The following is a 13,245-nucleotide window of genomic DNA, read 5'->3' on the forward strand; positions in this document are numbered from 1 at the left end:
TGAACCTTCACCCCAGTCTGAGGACCTGAGCACTCTGGAGCAGGTTTTCATCAAGGATCTCTCTGTACTTTGCTGTATTCATCTTGGCCTCGATCCTGACTAGTCTCCCAGTCCCTGCCTCTGAAAAACATCCCCACAGCATGATGCTGCCACCACCACGCTTCACCGTAGGGATGGTGCCAGGCTTCCTCCAGATGTGATGCTTGGTATTCAGGCCAAAGAGTTGAATCTTGGTTTCATCCGACCAGAGAATCTTGTTTCTCATGGTCTGAGAGTCTTTCGGTGCCTTTTGGCAACCTCCAAGCAGGCTGTCATGTGCCCTTTACTGAGGAGCGGCTTCCGCCTGGCCACTCTGCCTGATTGGTAGAGTGCTGCAGAGATGGTTGTCGTTCTGGAAGGTTCTCCCATCTCCACAATGGAGCTCTAGAGCTCTCTCAGAGTGACCATAGGTTCTTGGTCACCTCCCTGACCAAAGCCCTTCTCCCCCGATTCCTCAGTTTGGACGGGCGGCCAGCTCAATGAAGAGTCTTGCTAGTTCCAAACTTTTTACATTTAAGGATGATGGAAGCCACTGTGTTCTTGGGACCTTCAATGCTGCAGAACTGTTTTGGTACCCTTCCCGAGGTCTGTGCCTCGACACAATCCTGTCTCGGAGCGCTACAGACAATTCCTTCGACCTCATTACTTGGTTTTTGCTTTGTCATGCACTGTCAGCTGTGGGACCTTATATAAACAGGTGTGTACCTTTTCCAAATCCTGTCCAATCACTTGAATTTACCACAGGTGGACTCCAATCAAGTTGTAGAAACATCTTAAGGATGATCAATGGAAACAGGATGCAACTAAGCTCAATTTCGAGTCTCATAGCAAAGGTATTTCTGTTTTTAATTTTTTATAAATTTGGAAAAATCTCTAAAAACCTGTTTTTGCTTTGTCATTATGGGGTATTGTGTGTAGATTTATGAGGAAGTTTTTGAAAATTGTAATACATTTTAGAATAAGGCTGTAACGTAACAAAATGTGGAAAAAGTCAAGGGGTCTGAATACTTTCCGAAGGCACTGTAGCTCTTAGGGTTGACCTTGTGTTGCCTCTGCTAACATTCCAGTGCCGGAGTTGGCCATCATTATCAACGTTATGAGTGACCCCCACCGTAGGGACAAAACATCAGGCTATCTGGGTCAGACAAAAACATACAAACATAGAGCTCACGCACACACATACACACACATACATGAGGTGCCTTTTTATTTTGTATTTTTGTGCCATACTCGATTTTCATTCACTACCCTCAAAACCCAATGTAACACTTCTCGCATGCAGCTACTGTCACTCATAACCTAGATGGAGTCTAGACATGGGCTGGGGTGGGGGGGAGGGGTTGGAAGCTGTTGATTGGAGAAGATACTGTAACATTTACTGTTCCGTGATATACTGTTTGTTCTGTGCTGACCGTCATTATTTGTACCTAACAGAATGCATGAGAAAAGTTTTCTCTGAAGAACACTGGTTCAAGCATCTGTCAGATGTTGATTGCTTGAATCATTTGAATAACACAGCTGTTTAACTCCTGATAATCACATTAAAAAACGATCTGTTTGTACAAACACACAATTTCCTTCCAGCTTTATAATTCAAAATGATGTCATACCAGCCCATTGAACAGTTTCCTGCATTTGGAAACAATCCATGGAACCCACTTGTCCTTCCTTCACCGCAATGTAGGCTTGATTATTACTTATAATAAACTCTGCAGGCCATTTCGTGATCTATTCTCTGAAATTAAGTAGCTCAAACATAAATCTGAACTTTTCCTCAGGCTTGCCCTTGGAAAGCAGCCAAAGCTCACAGTAAAGAAAGGAGCAGTGCCCTTAACAAGAGGCAGACCAAATAAGTGTGTTATTTCTCCTCCTTTTATGCCAGGGTAACCATGGTGTTGTATTAATATGTATTTTGCCACCTTGAGAGATGTGATAACAGACTTCCTTCATTTGATGGGAGGCGTGCGCGTGCGCGTGCGCGTGCATATATGTGTGTGTGCAGATGTCTGCTTGGAGAGGTTATGAGTGACATTTTTTAAACACCACAATTAATAAAAACAACAGAACGAAAGAAGAGAGAATGTGAGACATAGAGAGAGTATGCCACTTAGTTTAGATGAGTTTGGATGTGACTTTCAATGTTTCACCTGGAGGTAAATGTAATTGTGCTGCCAAATGCCTTTGTAATGCTTAAGTAATTTTGTGTAGCTGCTGAAGAATTGTCATAATATTTTACTGCAGGTGCTCTAACTGTTATGCTACGGGTATTCCCCTCCGTGTCACACGATTGGAGGTTTTATTAGACAGCTGTGGCCCAAAGCATAGTTGAGATAAACAGATACCAAAGCCACACACTGAGGAGGATAAAATACATGTTATTTTAACCCTGTCTGACACCCCAACAGCCGCATCACAAAATCTGCCACACTTCAGTCTCAAAGCCTTACAGTATGAGTATGTGTGTGTGTGGTGTGTTGTGTTTGTGTGTGGTGTGTGTGTGTGTGTGTGTGTGTGTTGTGTGTGTGTGTGTGTGTGTGTGTGTGTGTGTGTGTGTGTGTGTGTGTGTGTGTGTGTGTGTGTGTGTGTGTGTGTGTGTGTGTGTGTGTGTGTGTGTGTGTGTGTGTGTGTGTGGTGTGTGTGGTGTGTGTGTGTGTGTGTGTGGTGTTGTGTGTTGTGTGGTGTGTGTGTGTGTGTGTGTGTGGAATTCAAATGCAATGTATCTTGATCCCCTGTCTCTCTGTGTTCCTCAGGATGGATGAGAACTACACATCATCCCCATGGTGTTAACTTCCAAGATCCAATCTTCCCAGCACACCACCACCAGAGAACCACCGCATGTTCGCCAGCCTCTTCCAATTCTCCAACTGCACGGCCGGAATCACAGTCCACACCTACACCCCAGAGTGGGAGGCTCAGGAAGACAGCCGGGTACGAATTAATCTTATCTATCGCTCTTGTTTTTGTGTGCCTTTGTTATAAAAGTCTTAACAGCACTGCTTAAACAGCAGCTCCTAAACCACCAAAGAGCAAGACCGGCAAAGAAAAACAACCTAGGTTGGAAGAATCTCATCAAAACACATGCAGGAAACCTTTGACAGACACACTATAAACAGCTGATCAAATTTCCTTGCCATTCCCCATGGCTGAGGTAGCATGCAGCGTTGCATATTGTAGCAAGTCTTCCATGATCACCTGCACTTGATAGACAGGAAGTTTTTAGCAAAAGGTAGCGCTGCATAGTATTATGTTTAACTTAAACTCCCCTTAACCCCCAATCAGGGAACAGTGCCTATAATGAAACAGAATGCAATAGGAGCAGTGGTGTTTTGAACCCCACATTTTTAGCCCCAAAAATATTAATGATACTTGAGTTAATAAAGCCTCCATACAAACATACAAACATGGTCTCTTTTTTGCTTTCTTGAGTAAAGCAGCTCCAAAATGCAGGTGTTTCAGCCTAGCTCAGTGCTTTCTGTGGTGGTGGGGCAGCCAGCGGAAAATGCAGAGCGTAGGGGTTGGTAATGTTCTCTAGTTGCGCCGTGATTGGTTTAGTGTTCTGTCACACATGGGGACACTACATCACTGACAAATCTAAGGGTAGAGCTACAAAATTCAAGCACCTTGGGAGCTGCCATAGAGTTACATTATAAGTGCCCATCCAAGAAGGCTGAAGGTCATTGGCCACAGATAAAATGAGGTCAAATCACATTATATCTACAGTAGCTTTGATTGGACATACTTTCAAAATCTTAGCTAGAAGTTAAGGGGTAGGTAACACATTCACCACGCTGATCCTCAACACGGGGGCCCCTCAGGGGTGCGTGCTCAGTCCCTTCCTGTACTCCCTGTTCACTCATGACTGCACGGCCAGGCACAACTCCAACACCATCATTAAGTTTGCCGATAACACAACAGTTTGATTTGATTTGAGCATCATGAATCAAGTCAACAATCTACTGGCAAATCCTTTTTAATCCTTGTCATATGAAGCGAAATAATGAAGAGAAATTATATATAAAAAGTATCGGTGCTCATCGGGCATTGGACATAAACATTATACAGCAAGTTGGAAATCGTACCTTCAACAATGAGTGGTTTGGAAGGAATCAGTGGCTAACTGTAAGCATTGCAAAGCAATCACTAGCCTGTTATTCATTGGAGTGGGTATGTGGTCCCAATTCTCGGTTTAAGGTTCTCTTTTCCAAGCTTAAAATTATAAACATTCAACATTGGCCATGCTGTCAATCCAGCATGATTTCTGTCGCGCTCATAACAAGTGTTAACTCAGAACTGGGAAATCTGACTTCAGGGAGTTCAAGACAACTGGGAACTCAGGAAAAGACTAGCTCCGACTGGGAAAATACATTTTGAACGGTCATCCAACTTCCAAATTGGAATTGTAAATTGGCAAAATTTGCCAACAGAGGACTGCCGCGCCTCCTTCCTGTTCAAGTGAGTACAGCACAACAAGGTGAGTCCATAAATATCTTGTATGCTGCTGCACAAATTATGTAATATGCCAGGGAGATATGTATACTGTAGCTAAGAAAGTAATACTAAGTGTATGTTGTGTAGTAAGCTGTTAGTAGCCCATGTGCCTCACCCTAATAACTTGGTCTATTTTCCCCTCTGAATTTTGCCTACCGTTCTGACTTGTTGGTGCACATGTAGCCTATAACCTGTTTTAGAGGAATGTAATCATCAAATATTGTAAGAGCTTTCATTGTCGGCTTATATGCTCCCTTTATTTATCCTACGGTTCTGACTTGATGTACAGGGAGAACACTGTAAAAATGTTCTGAACAAACAGTTATATTGACCAAATCCGTCCTAGCTCGCTCATTAATGTCTTAATCAAAATTACAGATTGCCTCTTATCCGCTTGTCATCCCCTTATGCCATAGTTTGTACATCTCAATTGTCAGTAGAAACCACATTTGTTTNTCTTAATCAAAATTACAGATTGCCTCTTATCCGCTTGTCATCCCCTTATGCCATAGTTTGTACATCTCAATTGTCAGTAGAAACCACATTTGTTTTTAAGCATGTCAGCCATATCAGATATGTTTTTTTAAAGGCAGTACATTTTTTAAATCTGATTTCCCACTAGCTGAGACAAACAGGGAGAAGTGGTCAAGTCGATTATCCACGCTTATAAACACAGGGTTGCTACTGTTATTGTTATTTGTGGTGGTAATCATTCTTTTTGAGTACATTTTATGAGGGGGGAAGGTATGTAAATTATTTTTACAGTACATGGGGATGGCCATGTGAAAATGTTTTTTACATCCCTAATAGTGGCTTTGTAGTCAGGGCTAACCACAATCTTCAAAGGTCCACTGAGGAGAGGCTTGTAAGTGTAATTTGTTCTTTGTGGCTGGGAGACCAGAATTCTTTAGGTGGTGGATAGAGGCCTTGCTCTGATGGTCCAGACAGTCAGACTCCCATTGGTTAGAGCTCTGCTGTGCTTCTCTCTAAAAGTGTCAATGCAGAATAGAGTATGTTGACTGGAGAGTAGGATGTGGGATGCGGCTGAGAGACAAGGAGAGGCATACAGGTTTTTTATCCATCTATGGAGTTTTCTACAATGAGCACAGAACAGAAATCTATTAGACTGTACTTCTTGTAATGGCTATTTGACCAAGAAGGAGAGGGATGGAGTGCGGCATCAGATGACCTGGCCTCCACAATCACCCGACCTCAACCCAATTGAGATGGTTTGGGAGGAGTTGGACCGCAGAGTGAAGCAAAAGCAACCAACAAGTGCTCAGCATATGTGGGAACTCCTTCAAGACTGTTGGAAAAGCATTCATCATGAAGCTTGTTGAGAGAATCCCAAGAGTGTGCAAAGCTGTCATCAAAGCAAAGGGTGGCTACTTTGAAGAATCTCAAACATAAAATATATTTAGATTTGTTTAACACTTATTTGGTTACTACATGATTCTATATGTGTTATTTAATAGTTTTGATGTCTTCAGTATTATTCTACAATGTAGAAAATAGTCAAAATTAAGAAAAACCCTTGAATGAGTAGGTGTGTCCAAACTTTTGACTGCTACTGTAGGTAAAACCTTTTGGTAAAACTTTATTTGGGTAGTCCATCTGTAGATACTCTACAGGCTATCAGGAACATTTCAACTTAACTCTTAACTTCTTATGACTGGGGGCAGTATTGAGTAGCTTGGATGAATTGTCATGTTTTGTCTTTGATCATCATGTCTTGTCCCTGTGCTTCCCTCTGCTGGTCTTATTAGGTTCTTTCCCTCTTTCTATCCCTCTCTCTCCCCCTTCCTCTTTCCCTCTCTCGCTCTCTCTCTCTATCGTTCCGTTCCTGCTCCCAGCTGTTTCTCATTCTCCTAACGACCTCATTTACTCTTTCACACCTGTCCCCTATTTTGCCCTCTGATTAGAGTCCCTAATTTCTCCCTCTGTTTTCCGCTTCTGTCCTTGTCGGATCTTGTTTGATGGTTCGTGTCCTGTGTCCTTGTTCCGCCCTGTCGTGTTTTGCCTTCTTCAGATGCTGCGTGTGAGCAGGTGTCATGTCAGCTACGGCCTGTGCCTCCTGAAGCGACCTGCAGTCTGTGGTCGCGTCTCCAGTCGTTCCTCTCTACTGACGAGAGGATTTCAGTTTCCTGTTTTGGATTTACCTTTGATATATCCAGGAGAATCATTGTGTTTGATACTGGAATAAAGACTCTGTTTCTATTACGTCGCTTTTGTCCTCATTCACCAGCATAACAGAAGAATCCGACCAAGATGGACCCAGCGACTATGGATTCTCTCAACACTGCCGTCGAGTTCCAGGGACAATGCTCGGCAGACACGAGCAGGAATTGTTTGCTGTCGTCATGCCGTTGAGACCCTGGCCGCTCAGGTCTCCGATCTCTCTGGACAGTTTCAGATCTTCGTCTCGGGCCACCAGCTACTTCCTGGTCTTCCGAGTCTCCGGAACCTAGGGTTAATAACCCACCATGTTACTCTGGGCAGCCCACTGAGTGTCGCTCTTTTCTCACCCAGTGTGATATTGTGTTTCTCTCCAGCCCAACACGTACTCAAGTGAGAGAGCTCGGATCGCTTACGTCATATCACTCCTTACTGGTCGGGCTCGGAGTGGGGCACAGCTATCTGGGAGGCAAGGGCTGAGTGTTCTAACGATTATCAGAACTTTAAAGAGGAGATGATACGGGTTTTTGATCGTTCAGTTTTTGGGAAGGAGGCTTCCAGGGCTCTGGCTTCCCTATGTCAAGGTGATCGATCCATAACGGATTACTCTATAGAGTTTCGCACTTGCTGCCTCCAGTGACTGGAACGAGCCGGCGTTGCTCGCTCGTTTTCTTGGAGGGACTTCACGCTAGGTTAAGGATGAGATTCTCTCTCGGGAGGTTCCTTCCAGCGTGGACTCTTTGATTGCACTCGCCATCCGCATAGAACGACGGATAGATCTTCGTCACCGAGCTCGTGGAAGAGAGCTCGCGTTAACGGTGCTTCCCCTCTCCGCATCTCAACCATCTCCTCCCACCGGCTCAGAGACTGAGCCCATGCAGCTGGGAGGTATTCGCATCTCGACTAAGGAGAGGGAACGGAGAATCACCAACCGCCTTTGCCTCTATTGCGGTTCTGCTGGACATTTTGTCATGTCATGTCCAGTAAAAGCCAGAGCTCATCAGTAAGCGGAGGGCTACTGGTGAGCGCTACTACTCAAGTCTCTCCATCAAGATCCTGTACTACCTTGTCGGTCCATCTACGCTGGACCGGTTTGGCTGCTTCCTGCAGTGCTTTGATAGACTCTGGGCTGAGGGTTGTTTTATGGACGAAGCATGGGCTCGGAAACATGACATTCCTCTCAGACAGTTAGGGAAGCCCACGCCCATGTTCGCCTTAGATGGTAGTCTTCTCCCCAGTATCAGATGTGAGACACTACCTTAACCCTCACAGTATCTGGTAACCACAGTGAGACCATTTCCTTTTTGATTTTTCGTTCACCTTTACACCTGTGTTTGGTCATCCCTGGCTAGTATGTCATAATCCTTCTATTAATTGGTCTAGTAATTCTATCCTATCCTGGAACGTTTCTTGTCATGTGAAGTGTTTAATGTCTGCTATCCCTCCTGTTTCTTCTGTCCCCTCTACTCAGGAGGAACCTGGTGATTTGACAGGAGTGCCGGAGGAATATCATGATCTACGCCACGTCTTCAGTCGGTCCAGAGCCAACTCTCTCCTCTCACCGGTCGTATGATTGTGTGTATTGATCTCCTTCCGGGGACGACTCCCCCTCGGGGTAGACTATACTCTCTGTGCGCTCCCGAACGTAAGGCTCTCGAGGATTATCTGTCTGTTTCTCTCGACGCCGGTACCGTGGTGCCTCTTCCTCTCCCGCCGGAGCGGGTTTTTCTTTGTTAAGAAGAAGGACGGTACTCTTCGCCCCTGCGTGGATTATCGAGGGCTGAATGACATAACGGTTAAGAATCGTTATCCGCTTCCCCTTATGTCGTCAGCCTTCGAGATTCTGCAGGGAGCCAGGTGCTTTACTAAGTTGGACCTTCGTAACGCTTACCATCTCGTACGCATCAGAGAGGGGACGAGTGGAAGACGGCGTTTAACACTCCGTTAGGGCATTTTGAAATACCGGGTTCTGCCGTTCGGTCTCGCTAATGCTCCAGCTGTCTTTCAGGCATTAGTTAATGATGTACTGAGAGACATGCTGAACATCTTTGTTTTCGTTTACCTTGACGATATCCTGATTTTTCACCGTCACTCGAGATTCATGTTCAGCACGTTCGACGTGTACTCCAGCGCCTTTTAGAGAATTGTCTCTACGTGAAGGCTGAGAAGTGCGCCTTTCATGTCCTCTGTCACATTTCTCGGTTCTGTTATTTCCGCTGAAGGCATTCAGATGGATCCCGCTAAGGTCCAGGCTGTCAGCGATTGGCCCGTTCCTAAGTCACGTGTCGAGTTGCAGCGCTTTCTCGGTTTCGCTAATTTCTATCGGCGTTTCATTCGTAATTTCGGTCAAGTGGCTGCCCCTCTCACAGCTCTGACTTCTGTCAAGACTTGCTTTAAGTGGTCCGGTTCCGCCCAGGGAGCTTTTGATCTCCTCAAGAAGCGTTTTACATCCGCCCCTATCCTTGTTACTCCTGACGTCACTAAACAATTCATTTTCGAGGTTGACGCTTCAGAGGTGGGCGTGGGAGCCATTCTGTCTCAGCGCTTCCATTCTGACGATAAGTCCATCCTTGCGCTTACTTTTCTTCATCGCCTGTCGCCATCGGAGCGCAACTATGATGTGGGTAACCGCGAACTGCTCGCCATCCGCTTAGCCATAGGCGAATGGCGACAGTGGTTGGAGGGGCGACCGTCCCTTTTGTCGTTTGGACTGACCATAAGAACCTTGAGTACATCCGTTCTGCCAAACGACTTAATGCACGTCAAGCTCGTTGGGCGTTGTTTTTCGCTCGTTTCGAGTTCGTGATTTCCTATCGCCCGGGAAATAAGAACACCAAGCCTGATGCCTTATCCCGTCTCTTTAGTTCTGTGGCTTCTACCGACCCCGAGGGGATTCTCCCGAAGGGCGTGTTGTCGGGTTGACTGTCTGGGGAATTGAGAGACAGGTAAAGCAAGCACTCACTCACACTGCGTCGCCGCGCGCTTGTCCTAGTAACCTTCTGTTCGTTCCTGTCTCTACTCATCTGGCTGTTCTTCAGTGGGCTCACTCTGCCAAGTTAGCTGGCCACCCCGGCGTTCGGGGTACGCTTGCTTCTATTCGCCAGCGGTTTTGGTGGCCTACTCAGGAGCGGGACACGCGCCGTTTCGTGGCTGCTTGTTCGGACTGCGCGCAGACTAAGTCAGGTAACTCTCCTCCTGCCGGTCGTCTCAGACCGCTCCCCATTCCTTCTCGACCATGGTCTCACATCGCCTTAGACTTTATTACCGGTCTGCCTTCGTCTGCGGGAAGACTGTGATTCTTACGGTTATCGATAGGTTCTCTAAGGCGGCACATTTCATTCCCCTCGCTAAGCTTCCTCCGCTAAGGAGACGGCACAAATCATCATTGAGAATGTGTTCAGAATTCCTGGCCTCCCGTTAGACGCCGTTTCAGACAGAGGTCCGCAATTCACGTCACAGTTTTGGAGGGAGTTCTGTCGTTTGATTGGTGCTTCCGTCAGTCTCTCTTCTCGGTTTCATCCCCAGTCTAACGGTCAAGCAGAAAGGGCCAATCAGTCGATTGGTGCATATTACGCAGCCTTTCGTTTCGAAACCCTGCGTCTTGGGCAGAACAGCTCCCCTGGGCTGAGTACGCTCACAACTCGCTTCCTTCGTCTGCTACCGGGCTATCTCCGTTTCAGAGTAGTCTTGGGACCAGCCTCCTCTGTTCTCGTCCCAGCTCGCCGAGTCCAGCGTTCCCTCCGCTCAGGCTTTTGTCCAACGTTGTGAGCGCACCTGGAGGAGGGTCAGGTCTGCACTTTGCCGTTACAGGGCGCAGACTGTGAGAGCCGCCAATAAACGTAGGATTAAGAGTCCTAGGTATTGTCGCGGTCAAGAGTGGTGGCTTCCACTCGTAAACTTCCCCTTACGACAGCTTCCGCAAGTTGACTCCGCGGTTCATTGGTCCGTTCCGTGTCTCTCAGGTCGTCAACCTGTCGCTGTTCGACTGCTTCTTCCGCGACATCTTCGTCGCGCCACCCTGTCTTCCATGTCTCCTGTGTCAAGCCTTTTCTTCGCGCCCCGTTCGTCTTCCCCCCCCCCCCGTCCTTGTCGAGGGCGCACCTATTTACAAGGTACGGAAGATCATGACATGCGTTCTCGGGGACGTGGTCACCAGTACTTAGTGGATTTGGAGGGTTACGGTCCTGAGGAGAGGAGTTGGGTTCCATCTCGGGACGTGCTGGACCGTTCGTTGATGATGATTTCCTCGTTGCCGCCAGGGTTCCTCCTCGAGTGCGCCAGGAGGCGCTCGGTGAGTGGGGGGTACTGTCATGTTTTGTCTTGATCATCATGTCTTGTCCCTGTGCTTCCCTCTGCTGTGTCTTATTAGGTTCTTCCCTCTTTCTATCCCTCTCTCTCCCCTTCCTCTTTCCCTCTCTCGCTCTCTCTCTCTATCGTTCCGTTCCTGCTCCCAGCTGTTTCTCATTCTCCTAACGACCTCATTTACTCTTTCACACCTGTCCCCTATTTTGCCCTCTGATTAGAGTCCCTATTTCTCCCTCTGTTTTCCGCTTCTGTCCTTGTCGGATTCTTGTTTGATGTTGCTGTCCTGTGTCCTTGTTCCGCCCTGTCGTGTTTTTGCCTTCTTCAGATGCTGCGTGTGAGCAGGTGTCTATGTCAGCTACGGCCTGTGCCTTCCTGAAGCGACCTGCAGTCTGTGGTCGCGTCTCCAGTCGTTCCTCTCTACTGACGAGAGGATTTCAGTTTCCTGTTTTGGATTTACCTTTGATATATCCAGGAGAATCATTGTTTGTTTGATACTGGAATAAAGACTCTGTTTCTATTACGTCGCTTTTGGGTCCTCATTCACCAGCATAACATGAATAAGGTGCCCAGAGTAAACTGCCTACTACTCAGTCCCAGAAGCTATGGGTATGCATATTATTAGTATATGTGGATAGAAAACACTCTGAAGTTTCTAAAACTGTTTGAATGATGTCTGTGAGTATAACAGAACTCATATGGCAGGCAAAGACCTGAAAAGAAATCCAACCAGGAAGTTGTAAATCTGAGGTTTGTAGTTTTTCAACTCATTGCCTATTGAATATACAGTGGGATATTGGTCATATTGCACTTCCTAAAGCTTCCACTAGATGTCAACAGTCTTTAGAACCTTGTTTGATGCTTCTACTGTGAAGGAGGGGGGAATGAGGGCTCTTTGAGTCAGGGGTCTGGCAGAGTGCCATGAGCTGACCACGCGCGTTGACGTGAGAGTTAGCTTGCGTTCCATTGCATTTCTGAAGACAAAGGAATTCTCCGGTTGAAACATTATTGAAGATTTATGTTAAAAACATCCTAAAGATTGATTCTATACATTGTTTGACATGTTTCTACGGACTGTAACGGAACTTTTGGACTTTTCATCTGCTCGCGCCTCATGAATTTGGATTACTGGGCTAAACGCGCGAACAAAAAGGAGGTATTTGGACATAAATGATGTACTTTATCGAACAAATCAAACATTTATTGTGGAACTGGGATTCCTGGGAGTGCATTTTGATGAAGATCATCAAAGGTAAGTGAATATTTCTAACGCTATTTCTGACTTCTGTTGACTCCAACATGGTTTTGTTGTCTGAGCGCTGTACTCAGATTATTGCATGGTTTGCTTTTTCCGTAAAGCTTTTTGGAAATCTGACACAGCGGTTGCATTAAGGAGAAGTCTATCTCTAATTCTGTGCATAACACTTGTATCTTATATTAAATTTATGATGACTATTTCTGTAAATTGATGTGGCTCTCTGCAAAATCACTGGATGTTTTGGAAGCAAAACATTACTGAACGTAACGCGCCAATGTAAACTGAGAATTTTGGATATAAATATGCACTTTATCGAATAAAACATACATGTATTGTGTAACATGAAGTCCTATGAGTGTCATCTGATGAAGATCATCAAAGGTTAGTGATTCATTTTATCACTATTTCTGCTTTTTGTGACTCCTCTCTTTGGCTGGAAAAATGGCTGTGTTTTTCTGTGACTAGGTACTGATCTAACATAATCGTTTGGTGTGCTTTTGTCATAAAGCCTTTTTTGAAATCGGACACTGTGGTGGGATTAACAACAAGTTTATCTTTAAAATGGTGTGAAATACTTGTATGTTTGAGGAATTTTAAATATGAAATTTCTGTTGTTTGAATTTGGCGCCCTGCACTTCCACTGGCTGTTGTCAAATCGATCCCGTTAACTGGATCTTAGCCGATCTCAGCCATAAGAAGTTTTAACCTAACCCTAATCTTAACCCTAAACCTTACTCTAACCCTTTTTCTAAACCTAATCCTAACTGTAACCTTAGCAAGCAGTTGCTTGTCAACAGATAGGTTGTTGATAGTAGGACCATCTTTAGAGCATTTACAGATGAACTATCTGGACTGTTCAAATTAAGTGTGACCAAATTATTGGATCAGTTTCAAAGCCCTGTCCCGTGGTCCTGATTTGAAGTAGGTTGAGGGAAAAGTGTGCCTCATACGCATTGTAAGATACTGAATGCTAGTAAACATGA

The 13,245-nt window shown here is 45.6% G+C and overlaps 1 pseudogene; it reads left to right on the forward strand.

Annotated features, from left to right (window-relative positions):
- The window catches only part of LOC111969955 (coiled-coil domain-containing protein 3-like), a 42,020-nt pseudogene that overhangs the window by 20,879 nt on the left and 7,896 nt on the right, over positions 1 to 13,245 (forward strand).

This window comes from Salvelinus sp. IW2-2015, linkage group LG11, assembly GCF_002910315.2.
Source record: "Salvelinus sp. IW2-2015 linkage group LG11, ASM291031v2, whole genome shotgun sequence".
NCBI lineage: Eukaryota > Metazoa > Chordata > Actinopteri > Salmoniformes > Salmonidae > Salvelinus > Salvelinus sp. IW2-2015.